The 13857-nt window shown below is 42.9% G+C and overlaps 1 protein-coding gene across 1 annotated transcript in view; it reads left to right on the top strand.

The window, feature by feature from the left end:
• SCD5 (stearoyl-CoA desaturase 5) overlaps positions 1-13857 on the top strand; it is a 68290-nt gene that overhangs the window by 4321 nt on the left and 50112 nt on the right. The gene's annotated exons all lie outside the window — the stretch shown is intronic.

Raw genomic sequence — 13857 nt, 5'->3', positions numbered from 1 at the left:
CTCCCTGGTTATACAAATCAGACTTAATTAACTGAGGAATAGGATGAACATATTAGTATCAGCTTCCCTGATTGGCTTTTCCCAAGATGTCCCCAGAAGTGTCTCCCTGACTTGTTTGATTTATGTCACCACACCAGCAGTGTATGTACCCTCATTGTCCAGTGCTGAAGGGCTTAAGCCAGGGCTTCCCAACCTTGGGTCCCTATATTATATTGGACTACAACTCCCATTATCCATCCACAGTGGCTGGGGATGATGGGAGTTGTAGTCCAACAGCATATGGGGACCCAGGGTTGGGAAGCTCTGGCTTAAGTTTTTAACATGTTCTGGTAGGAACTAATCTGCCTTCTTTCCTTTCACTATCCCTACAACTGGACAAAATTTGTTCAAATTGGTTAGACAGTTCACAAGTTAGTCCACTTGAGCCTCAAACGTTCATGCATCTGACATCTTGAATAGGAGTGGACAACATCATCACAAACTATGACTTTGAGGTGTCCCTATGTGTCCCACAACTGTAACAAATTTGGTCCAAATCAGTTCCCACTTGCACCTCAAACATTCATTCAGCTGCCATCTTGAATGAGGGTGGATGACCTCATCATAAACTGTGCCGTTGAGGTGTCCCTATATGTCCCTACAGCTGAAGCAAATTTGGTTCAAATTGGTTAGGAGGTTTAAGTTAGCCCACTTGTGCCTCAATTGTTTATGCATTCACCATCTTGAATTGGGGTGGATGACATCATTACAAACTATGCCCTTGAGCCATCCCTATGTGTGCCTTCATCTGTAGCAAATTTGATTCAAATCGGTTAGGTGGTCCACAAGTTAGCCCAGTTGTTCTTCAAACATTCATGCGTCCACCATCTTGAATTGAGGAGGATGACATAATCACAAATTATGCCATTGACCTGTGTCACTCATTACAACTGTACCCAATTTGGTTCAGATTGGTTAGACGGTCCACAAGTTAGCCCAGTTGCACCTCAAGCGTTTACACGTCCTCCATCTTGAATTGTGGTGGATGACATCATCATAAACTACACCATTGAGGTGTCCTTGTGTGTCTTTACAGCTGTACCCAATTTGGTTCGTATTGATCCAGGCAATGTGAAGTTGATGGGGCGGGCGGGGGGGCAGACAGACAGACAGACACACACACACACACAGAGCAGGAGATCTCATAAGCTTACTTTCCTTAAGGAAAGTAGGCTAAAAAGAGGGAAGTGTAGGTTTCTTTCTTTCTTTCCCCCCCTTTTATTCATCTTCCTGGATACTTCCATAAATATAAGAAAGCCACCACTTTGAAAGGTGGCTCAGTAGGGGCTATTCTCAGTTAGCAGCTGGTTATTATATGACAAGTTGATGAATAATGCCTCAAGGCAGAAAGGAAAGTATTGATTATTGAGCATTACTTATTAAGTGCTCATTTGGGGTGACTTTTAAAATATAAATCAGGCAACTGGCTGAGGGTGCAAGTCTAGCAGGTTGGTTTAAAAAAACGACAAAATACCTCACAGCTTTTCCACAGAAGTGAATTCCAAAAGTCAATTAAACATTGTGCAAAGAAAAATGTGCTGTTGTCAGTCCTGAACTTCTGACTGCCAATCAGCTTCTTCATGGAGCAAGCCTGAGTTCAAATATCATGAGAGAGGGAGAAAGATTTTTTTTCCCCAGATGAGTGATTATTTAAAAACTATTATGCTTTAGAGGGAAATACTTCAGCTTAATTCATGCTATTTCTTAAGGGCTAAGAGAAAGCTATATTGTATTTTACTTTTATTTTTATTTTACTAACTTTAATTTCTATTGATTTTTAATATTTGTTAACACTGCAAGCAATTCAGCAAGGAAGCAAACAATATCCTATAAGTAACAAAGAAAGGAATACCAAACTTCAAAAAGAATTTTTGAGTTACATTGTTGTATTAAGCAAACTACCAAGACTTACCATACCAAAGTAATCTGGAACTGATCATGTGAAATTGCATTCAGACACAATTGGTTTGCATATGACAATCACGGACAGCAGGCCGGAGTCGTGGGGGTTTGTTTCCGGTTTGTCAAAGTCCTAGGAGCTTTTATTTGGTGTGTTAGTTTGTCCATGGGCCAATATTCCTCTGTACCAAGATTACATGGTAGTTGGAGTTTAACTTTTCCAAGGTGTAGCGATTTCTTTTCTCGCAGCTGTCGGAAGGAGAGGAAACAGTACCTTGGGAAATATCTCCTCTTGCTTCTCTGGAAAATGCCCAATCTTGCTACTCCAGGATCCATGCACAATAGTTGTAATATGATGGTATTTATAACCTCATTCTTCAAAAAGCAGGAACTGAACATGGCCACATATGGATGAAGGTTCCGGATTGAGAGCCCCATTTTCAATTTTGTCAAAACTGTCAACTTGTATTTTCCACTTCCCCTCCCTGAAATAGGAATCGCTTGTTGCATTCCACCCTGGGGAAGGGGGGGGAGAAATATTTGCTGTTCTTCCCACCTCTCTCTTTCTCTTGCTGCTGTTTACACACCTACACTTTTTATTTTGGGAAGGCTTTTCCCTGGGAGGGCTCACACATTTTTATCTATAAAAGAAATGATAGATAAGAATGGCGAGAACATATGTATGTGGGAGTGGGATGCACAGCCCTCTCTTTTGCAGATGGAAGACAAGGTTATCTGTTGGATTAAGTTGATAGGAAAGAATGATGATTCCATGGGGGCAAGCCATCAGTTTATAAAAAGGCTCTTGATGTCACCTTTTTTCCCATGATGTACCTTTAACAACTGCATGTCTGGCAAGATCTCAATCAGTGACATTTTTTTTACACTGATGAATGTCTGTCTGTAACAACACAGCTGATGGAACACAGCTGTACCTTTCCCCTCTCAGACGGTCTTTCATCCCACTTCATGCTGTTCCATATTCCCTGACAGAATAATAGAATTATAGAACGTTAGCGTTAGAAGGGACCTTCAGGGTCCTCTAGTCCAACCCCTGCCCTGTTTTTGTTTTTCTAAGCATGACTACACAGGATTTCCCCGCACCGAGGAAAATGACTCAGAGTCAAACAGGTGAATCCCAAGGACCACTGCATGTAGTTCAGAGAGTGGAAGCAATAAAATAAAGGGATTTCTTAGGTGTGTTGCAGCAAGGTATTTTATACCTGTACTGCTCCCTGGGGATGGGCTGAAAGTGCTAAGTGAAGAGGTTTCCAGGAGCCCCCCAAAAGAGGCTGTGGATTTCCTTCCTATCCCCTAACCCTCAGTCCCCATTCCAATCAGTTGTACATGGTGGGAGGGACCCCCACCGCATACTAGATCGCAGTTCCTCAGGCAGGAACAATTTCCATAACTCTTCCTTGCTGAACCACGTCAAGATATCCATTCTCCACTCCTATAAGACTGACCAACACTTTTACTAATTCATTTCTACCAGTTTTACTGTTGTGACTTCCCCAAAGATTTCTGGTGTGTAGACTTAACAAAGACACTGCTTGCTATGTTGAGGTAAAAGCAAAACTTACTTCATCCCATCCCCTTCCAACAACTAGTTTCTTTGCATAGTGCCATCTAATTTATTTATTTATTACGTTTCTATACCACCCTATCCATCCAAAGGCTCTGGGTGGTGATGGACCTAGGGCTTATACAGCTAACACCACATCCCCCATCCTGAGGAGGATGGACGGCAACTGATCACACAAAACAACAAGCAAACATATTGAGCAACAATATTTTTTCCATATGGAATACTGTACTGTATGTGAAATGTAGACTACCTGGGCTTCAGCTTCATGTCAGGGATTATTCTGCCCTGTTAGATTCAGTCACTAACACTTTCCATTTTGTGGGTCTCCAGGTGTTATATCAGGAATACTGGTGATTGCCTTTCCCCATTTCCTTTATAGGTAGAGGAGCCAAGGCATGGGTTGTATTATTGTGAGTCTGTGGTGTTGTGCATGTTTCTGAGGATGTTGGAATTCTCCTGCTTCTTTCTTTCTATCTGTCTGTCTGTCTGTCTATCTGTCATATTTATATACCGTCTAATGTATATAGGATATAGGTATATATCTCTAGGTGGTGTACACAATCCAAATTACTATATAAAAATAAAAACAATCAGTTAAAACACTTCCACAGAATGAAAACAATTAAAAACTATTCACAGAGTGAAAAAATTAAAGTAATTTAATTTCACAGTATAAAAACTGTTAAACAGTTTACAATTAATTATAATTAAAAGCCCGAGAAAACAAATGTGTCTTAAAGGTCTTTTTAAAAGCATTCAGAGTTGGAGAGGTTTTGACAGTGAATGCATTCCAACTGAGGCAGCCACAGAGAAGGCCCGACCTTGAGTTGGCTCCAGACGAGCCGGCGACCGTAACTGGACCTCCCCAGATGATCTTAATAGATGGCAGGGTTCATGACAAAGAAGGTGATCTCTTAAGTACCCTGGACCTAAGCCATTCAAGGCTTTATAGGTAAAGACCAGCACTTTGTATTTCTTTCAGAAACATATCAGCAGCCAGTGTAATTCTTTCAGAATCAGTTTTATGGCCCCTTTGGGTTCTCCCAGAGACTAGTCTGGCTGCTGCATTCTGAACCATTTGTAGTTTTCGAACTACATACAAGACAGCCCTATGTAGAGTGCATTACAGTAGTCAAGCCTGGAGGTAACCAGCATATGTACTACTGTTTTAAGGTCATCTACCTCCAGAAATGGGCGTAGCAGATGTATCAGCCAAAGCTGGTAAAAAGCACTCCTGGCCACTGCCTCAACCTGAGAAACCAGAGAAAGTTTTAGATCCAGGAGCACTTCCAAGCTATTTACCTAATCTTTCGGTAGGGTGTAACCTCAATGATAATAGGCAAATCTAAACCATCTCTTGGATCTTGACCCTCCCACAATCAGTACCTCCATCTTATTTGGATTCAACTTCAGTTTGTTACCCCTCATCCAGCCCATTACCGCCTCCAGGAAGGCATTTAGGAAAGTTATGCCATTTCTTGATGAAGTTGATAGGGAGAAATAGATCTGGTGTCATCAGCATATTGATAACAACCTGCACCAAATATGCTGATGATCTCTCCCAGCTGTTTCATGTAGATGTTAAAGAGCATTTGAGATAATATGGAGCCTTGTGGAACTCCATACAGTAATTCTCACCTTGCAGAATGACTCCAGGAGACACCATCTGGAATCTACCCAAGAGGTAGGAACAGAACCACTGTAAAAAGTGGCACCTAATCCCATCTGCTTCAGGCAACACAGAAGGATACCATGGCTGATGATATCAAAAGCCGCCAAGATATTTAAAAGAATCAAGGATCAGCAGAGTCACACTCCTTCTGTCAGTAGCTAATTGGAGTTTATCCACCAGGATGACCAAAGTAGTCTCTATCCCATAGCCCTCCTGAAAGCCAGTTTGAAATGACTCTTGATAATCAGTTTCCTCCAGGACAGTCTGGAGCTGAGAGGCCACCAACCTCTCAATCACCTTGCCCAATCATGGGAGATTAGTTGCACCTGAGGGGTCCAATGTAGGTTTTTTCAAGTAGGGTCTACTGATAGCTTCCTTAAAACAAGAAGGCATCCTACCCTCCCTCAGAGAAGCATTTGCGATGTTTACCAAACCCTCTCCAACAATCTGATTGTTAGATAAAATAAGCCAAGTTGGGCAAGGGTCAAGAGAGCAGGTGGTTAGGGCACACAGTCCAAAACAGCTTGTCCTCATTCTCAAGAGTCACAAATCAAAAGTGATCCAGTCTGATCACATAAGAGGAGTTGCTGGATACCTCCATAACAGACTCTGCCCTATTTGTAGAATCCAGTTCAACCTGAATACCAGAAATTTTATCTCCGAAAAAATCTTTAAAAGTGTCACAGCGAGAAACTGATGGTTCTAAATTTGGATTCAAGGGGGAGGGGGCTTGTACTAGCCCTCTCACAACCCTGGACAACTCCGCTGGATGTAAACATGTGGATGCAATGTGGGCAGAACAGTATTGCTTCTTTGCTGTATGCCAGAGCATAGATCTTCAGATGTGGTCTACGTTGTAATCTGTCAGATTTGAGTCTTTCTCCATTTGCGCTCTAGTCATCTACCTCGCTGCTATTACAAGGTGTGTTCAATTTCAGTGGATAGTTCCTGCTGTTGTTGTAATCAAATAGGATCAAGAGGTCTCTAAATGTCCTTGCACCATCTCTTTTTCACAGGAGTCCTTGTCCAGACAAAACCCTCTGGTTTCAATGCTCTTAAAGGCTTCATCTCTTTTTCACAGGAGTCCTTTGTCCAGACAAAAACCCCTGGTTTCTTCTGGCAGGCCTTCTACCGCTCCTCCAGGCTGAGGATGCTGGCACAACATGCATTTAATGGTGTGGAGTGGGGACTGGGACTGAGGAGCAAAACTTCTATTCCATCACCAACTCTGCTGAACAATTTAGCAATCATTTTAACAATATGCTAACATAATGAGTCTGAAGACTTTGATAGCATGTGCTTTAAAGACTTGCATATTCTACTTCTCCACTGTTTGTTGCGGGGAACAGTGGACTGGAGGCAATAAGCTGAAATTCATAGGCCTGTGCAAACCTCCTAAATAGGTCAGATAAAAACTGAGGCCCTTTATCTGAGATTAAGTGCTCAGGAACTCTGAATCAAGTGAAAATGTACTTTGTTTTACCAATAACTGCTCCTGATGTTATGCAGGACAGTTCAGCAATTTCAATAAATTTTGATAAGTAGTCAGTCATCAGAAGATAGGAAGTGTTTCCCAGGAGGCTTTACACACAGGGCTTCTATCCAAAATCTTCTTCAGAAGAGAGTGCGTGCGTTCACACACCAGCCAAACTTACCCCAAAGTCCCTTTGAGATTCTTGGACCCACTCCACCCACAAATAGGGCTTTGTGATGCGAATTCTAGCTTATCTCAACATATTTTCAGGTTTTTAAAAAGCTGGTTTTAAGCTACTTTTTCTGAAAACATGGAGCAAATGGGAGAGGCACTCACATAGAATCATTAGCATGATAAGAGGCATGCTCTCTTTACAAATGCAGATATCACTCTTTAGGAAGCTCTCTCGCTTCACCCCCATTGGCTAGAAGGAAAAGACGGAGGCATGCCATGTGAACTTGTTTCAAAACAAAACCCGAGAGCAGAGGGGTGGGGCTGCTTCCCTCAATGCCGTAAACGTAGTTCAAAGTGGCTTCGTTCAACATTTACCCTGAAACATGAAGCCATGTATGAATAACTCCCAGGTGAATAAAATCAGTCCCAGCTTTCTGCCAAATCAGTTTGGGAGGACAGAGGGCGTAAGTGGTTCTGCTGGGTTATTTCTCATGTTGGCGCGTCACTGTTGGAGTTGTTTGCTCAACCCTGGCCATCGCATTGACAGTGTTGTAATCTTCCTCCCTCCCCATTTTGTGATGCCTTGATGTAGTTTGTCAAGGATGCCACATTGCAATGAAATGCGGAAAACCTTTCAGTAACAGTCTTTGCTTATATTGAAATCTCCAGAAACAGTCCCATATACAAGTACTGATGCATCTGATTTTGCCGTGGAGCAAGACACAACAAAAGGTCTTATCTGGCTCTTACTTTAGTTTCTGCTCTTGCAGATGTTTGTCTGTAATTGGCAGGGATGCAAGGATTGAATCTACAGCACAGCCCCCTCTATTAAAAGCTCCCCTTGAGCCCCTGAGGGTATATCTGCTGGTACAATAGAGAGTGTGAAGTGACACTCATGAGTCACATTCAGAATCACTGGATCCCTGGAGGTAACTCAACCAACTCTTTTGAACCCAACAGAGCAAATAAGCAATTGTGGTCCGTTTCTATACAGAATGCTTTCCCCAAATGAAAGTCATTATAATACTTGCAAGCTATTGCAAGTAATACTATTGCCAGGGTCTCTTTTGCTATTTCACTATATCTGTTGTTCAATAGAACTGAGTGCCCATGATACATAGGCTATAGAGTACCAGCATGATGTTCTCCTGAAGGAGAACAATTCCATCCCATATGATGAGGCATCCACAGAAACATTAAGGTCTCCAAGCCCTACTAGCAGCCTGTCTGATGAGTTCCTCACTCATTTCCCCATATGCACAGTGATGGATCAGAGCATATATGAGGATGAGGAAGTCTGATACTAGCTCTCTTTGCTCTTGCTTGTGAGAGTGAAACTGGGCTTATTCAAAGGTAAGATTGTGGTGAGGTAAGAAGTCTTTATCTAGCTCCTCTTTGATTGTTTTGAATGGTTTCATCTAGATTTTGGTGAGTGCCCTAGAGACAATAATATACCCTTGCTGACTGAGCAAAGAGGCACCTTTTAAAGTGGTAAGTCTTATATTTAGCAGGAGAAGAGAAACTGTTCCTAACCCAACCCAACATAGCATTTTCCAAAGGTTGTTACTAGTGTCTATGTTTCTCTTTGGGGACAAGGAACCATCTTGGGTTTTCTATGTAAACTGTTTATTTCTTTTTCTGTGTAAACTGCTTGTGAATATTTTTGTTGAAAAGCAGTATATAAATATTTTATTATTATTAATAATAATAATAATAATAATAATTAATAATAAAATAGTTGTGGGTGCCCTTGGTGCAGTACGAAAAGGGCATCAATAAAATTACAACACATCATCTACAGAAGGCCACACTACTCGGGACAGCACAAATACTACGACACTATCTTTAATTTTTCTTTGGTTATCCTAGACCCTTGGAAAGGGCCCAATAATTAAAGTACTAAATCCAGTCAATAACATCTGGTAGACTGTGTGTAAATAGCATCATCATCATCATCATCATCATCATCATCATCGAGTCCTTGGGAAGGACTCCATGTCTGGATAAAACAAACCAGTCAATAACACCTGTCTGACTGTGCAAATAAATAAATAAATAAATAAAATAAGAATTAATGAAGATGGTGTTCAAGTTCTTTTGGTACTGCACCAAGGGCACCAACAACCATTGACACCACTATTGTTTTCTTTTTCCAGAGCCGTTCAATTTAAATCTGAAGGTCCTTGTATTTAGTTATTTTCTCCAATTGTTTTTTGTCGACTTGTCTATCCCCTGGGATTGCAATATCAGTTATCACCATCTTGACACCTTGGGCATCGATAAAATTACAACACTTCAACTACAGAAGGCCACACTCCTTGGGACAGCACGAATACTATGATGCTATCGTTAGTTTTTCTTTAGTTATCCTAGACCCTTGGAAAGGGCCCGATAATTAAAGTACCAAATCCAGTCAATGACATCTGGTAGACTGTGTGTAAATAGCATAATAATAAATACTATTTTAAACAAACAAATAAAATTGATACAATACCTGCTGCTCGGCCCAAGTAGGTGTTCACCGGTTCTTCCTCTGGCTGCCAATCCAGACCTTTAGGAGAGCTTGTGGAATCTGGTTATCCAGGGGCTTCATTCAGACGTTTCTGAGCACAGTGGCGCTCATGGTTACAGTTCCAAAAGCAGGGAGGAAGTCCCACCCTGGAGCTGTCACTCACTGAGGCTGTCGCTCTCAGAAGTGCCGGCCATCACGGTTATGGTGCTTCCCCCTTCACACAAACAGCACAGTAACTGTGAGTGGCTAGCTGGGTGAGTAACAGTTCCAGATGGGACTTCCTCCCCATGTTCAGAGCTGTACCTGTGAGCACCACTGCATAACATCTGCAGAGGGCCACAGTGGCCAGCTTTCTGGATGCTAGAAATCAAATTTTGCTGAAGATGCTACAACAGGCTTGGAATGGAGTGGCCATGGTTGCCTTTTGACATACTGGTTTGGACTCAGCCTTAGCTGCCTACAGGTTGAGCTTCTTCCTTTGGTCTGGTGCTGATGCAGCGAAATGTAGATTGTAGCTGCAGCTAAGCCTCCAAGGGTTTCTTGTGCTTTTACCTGTGTCACCCTGATGGTCTTGTCAGACTTTCTGTATACTACAGAGGCTCCAATTAGCCTCCACTCTGACATCATGTAGAGTTAACAGAGAATCTGGGCACCACGTTGAGGTAAAAGTGAAATCAGCCTTTCTTTCTTCCCTTCAGCAACTAGACTGCTTGCATGGTGCCACCACCTACTGACCTTAGTGCTTATGAAGCTAACATCATAACTGGGGGTTGTAGCTTGGTGAGGGTGCTCAGAATTCTTTATGGACTTCCAGACCACAGAACTACAGTTCCCAGGGGGTCCCTACAGAGGTGGAATTAATTACTCTTAAACCAGCTTAAGACTGCAGTGTAAGCTTTATAGTCCTTGGATGTGGCAGGTCCACTCCAACAGCTGATGAATTGGATTCCTAACTCTGAATATCCAGCATGGCAGAACAGCAAAATACTGTGTGAAGTACCCTATTTTGAGGAAACATGTATCTGATTAATTTGCACTCAGCTCCTCCCTTGGCAATTTGGAGCTCCAAGATAAAGGCTCTGTGGAGTTATAGCCCGCTCAATTGTCCTCTGGCGTTTGGTTATATGATGCGATGTACTCAATGGAGCCTGGCTCTGTTATGCTGTCTGGATGACATCCATTCTGGAAAGGTGCCCTATGCCCTTCTTTGTCTTGCATCACCCAGCCTGCCAACATGGGCTGTCAAAATGACACAAAATGCAGGTCAGACGTGCCAGCGTGTCCTCCTCCCCCACTCCCCACATTGCCTCAGCCTTGGCATGAGACTTCCAATCAAATATATATGACTTCTTGGAAGAGTTCCCCAGGCAATTAAATAAAGGCAGTAGAAATTCCACAGGAGAAACATTCAAAGCTCTCTGTTGACTGTTCATCAATAACATTCACTTGATGGAAAGCAAGATACTCATTGCAAGGTCATCTTGAGCCAGTATTGCACACTGGCTAATGGCATATGATATGCAAAGTGTGTCACAGACCCTCGGTGCTGTGTTTTGCTAACATACACAAGTTGGAACTAGGGGTGTGCACAAAACCTACTGTCCCAGTTTGGTTTGAGGCTGAACCAGCCTTGTACAGGACCGGGCCAGTTCGGTTTTGCCCCCCTCGACCCCCTCCCCGTTTGGCACGGGGGGCGGGTTCTCACATTAAAAATAATAATAATATTTTTTGTACTTCCTCCCTCCAGGGGGCTTCTCCGACACTGTGGTGGGGTGTGTCTGTGGAGGTTCCCCCTCCCCTGCTGGCCTGTTCTTGGGTCCTTTCTGGGCCTTTCCCCCTTCGCAGGGGCCATTTTGGAGGCTGCTGTACATGCACAATGGGCCCCCTGGCCCATTCCCCATGATGGAGGAAATAGTCAAAAATGGCCACGACGGGGAAAGGGCCAAACTATGCCTAAACAGGCAATTTTTAGCATTAGGAAGGATGGCGGGGGACTGGAAACCTCCGCAAACCCTGTTGTGGCCTCAGAGAAGCCCACAGAGGGGAGTAAGTACAAAAATTAAAACAATTCTTTTTTTGATTTTAAATTTTTTATTGATTTTTACAATATCTTAACAATCTCGTTACATCCAATTAAACAAATGTTGACTTCCCGCTCACCAATCCGCGCAAATCACTAACTATACAATTCAACCATTGCTATAGTAATTCAAAACATATATCCTATACCTTACCAACTCGATTTTACTCTACTCAACCTGCTAATATTACTAAATTTCAAACCCTGTTGAAAAATCAATATTAGAAAAATAGTTCTTTAGGTATAATAAGAATGGTTTCCAATCTTCTTTAAAACATTCCAAGTTTTGATCTCTTATCAGTACTGTAAGTTTTGCCATCTCAGCATATTCCAAAATTTTTATCAACCAATCTTCTTTTGAGGGCAATTTATTATCCTTCCATTTCTGCGCATATACTATTCTGGCCGCCGTGGTTGCATACATAAAGAATATTAAATTTCTTGTGGAAAACTCTCCTTGCGTTATTCCCAGCAGGAAGGATTCTGGTCTCTTAGGAAATGTCATTTTAAAATTTTTCTTTAACTCATTATATATCATGTCCCAAAAGGCCTTCGCCTTCCTACAGGACCACCACATATGGAAAAAGTCCCTTCACAGTGTCCACATTTCCAACATTTAAAATTAAAACAATTCTTAAAAAATTCGTGGAAACCTCCCCCCCCCCCACCGCCAATGGCTGGGGTCGAGGGTGGGCTCAACAGCAAGCCATCAAACCAAACCGGTTCAAGTTCGAACAGGTTCGGATTTGAACCTGTTCGCGCATCCCTAGTTGGAACCCTGTATCGGAAGGGAGCCACTGGGGGTGCATTCAGAACAGGGAAACAGAACATGGGAAATGGGTTAAGCACCCATTCCAACACTTCTTTACTCTAAAGGAAGCTGGTCTTCTGGTAGCAAGGGCATGCCCTGGTTTGCATTTAAATGGGACACTGCATCTAAGCACTGTAAGATTCCCTGTAGGGGATGGGGCCACTCTAGGAAGACAAAAGGTTCCAAGTTCCCTCCCTGGCATCTCCAGATAGGGCTGAGAGAGACTCCTGCCTGTAACCTTGGAAAAGCTGCTGCCGGTCTGTGTAGACAATACTGAGCTGGATAGTCCAATGGTCTGACTCAGTAGAAGGCAGCTTCCTATGTTTCTAAATTCTCCTCTCCTGAAACTATGCTTATCTTTTTTTAAAAGAGAGAAATCATGACCCTTATAAAGTGGGCAGGTACATATAAAATACTGTAGAGTTAGCTACTAGGCTTTGAGATGGGAAGTTCCAACTTCCAGTCTTTGACTGCAGATGCACTTGATGACCTTCAGCAAGCCATGATCTCTCAGTCCCAACCCCCACCTGCAATATGGACACAATCATATTGCCCTACCTTTTAGGGCAGTTGTGGAGAGCTAATAAATGTAAAGCACTTTGACTACCCAGAAAGGGCTAGAAAAGTGCAATTTATCGTGCGGTAGGTGTTGTGCAAAGTGCACGGGTTTTGCCTCAATCAACATGGTCACATGGATTTTGCAAGTTATTATGGAGTGCTCATCAGGCATTTAACACAGATCACATTATACCATTATAAACAACATGCAGGGGCCATTATATCCTTCAGCTTGCGTTTTCTGGAGGAAAGGGGTCAGATTGACTGGAAACATTAGGGCAGGTCTGTTTGAATATTATTCATGTGAAGTTTCAGAAGAAGAAAAATGAAAAATGGCTGGGTTATGGTCCCCTGAAGAACAGCTCGGGGAGGGGGAGCTGCAGTTCAGTGCTAGAGCATCTGCTTTGCATGCAGAAGGTTGCCGGTTCGGTCCCTGGTATCTACAGGTAGGGCTGGGAGAGACTCCTGCCTGCAGCCTTGGAGAAGCCGCTGCCAGTCTGTGTAGACAATACTGAGCCAGATGGACCAAAAGGTTTGATTCAGTATAAGGAAGCTTCCTATGTTCCTAGCTCATCCAAAAATTGGTTGAACTAGACATACCACACCCATTTCAGAGGACATTCTTTTCAGTGCCGAGACCATTTCTACTTACAGGGTCTGTTGTATTGATTCCAGAGAGCATGGAACCATATACTGTTGGCCTAAAAGCCTTAGGGTTTTAAAAAAGTTTTTTATGTCCCAATATTTCCTGGGGGGTGCATAATGACACTGTCGCACATGCTCAGTACGGACCATAGTCTGGGAAACATACCAGCGGGGATTCGAACCGGCAACCTCTGGCTTGCTAGTCAAGTCATTTCCGCACTGTGCCATTAGGAGGCTCATGGACCTGCCCTAGCCTGTGAGAACTGTGTTGGGGCAGCCCTTTCCTGCAGCTTTCCCAAGGGGATGCTAAGACTTGTGTGTCCTGAAGGAAGGGAGGAGAAAAGTGCCGAGGCCAGGAGGTCTCACAACATCACCTCCTGAAGGGACCAGGTCTGAGAGAACTGT

The sequence above is a fragment of the Hemicordylus capensis genome, chromosome 5, assembly GCF_027244095.1.
Source record: "Hemicordylus capensis ecotype Gifberg chromosome 5, rHemCap1.1.pri, whole genome shotgun sequence".
NCBI classification, from domain to species: Eukaryota; Metazoa; Chordata; class Lepidosauria; order Squamata; family Cordylidae; genus Hemicordylus; species Hemicordylus capensis.
The sequence above is the reverse complement of the archived record's forward strand: the minus strand, read 5'-3'. Positions and strand labels throughout refer to the sequence as shown.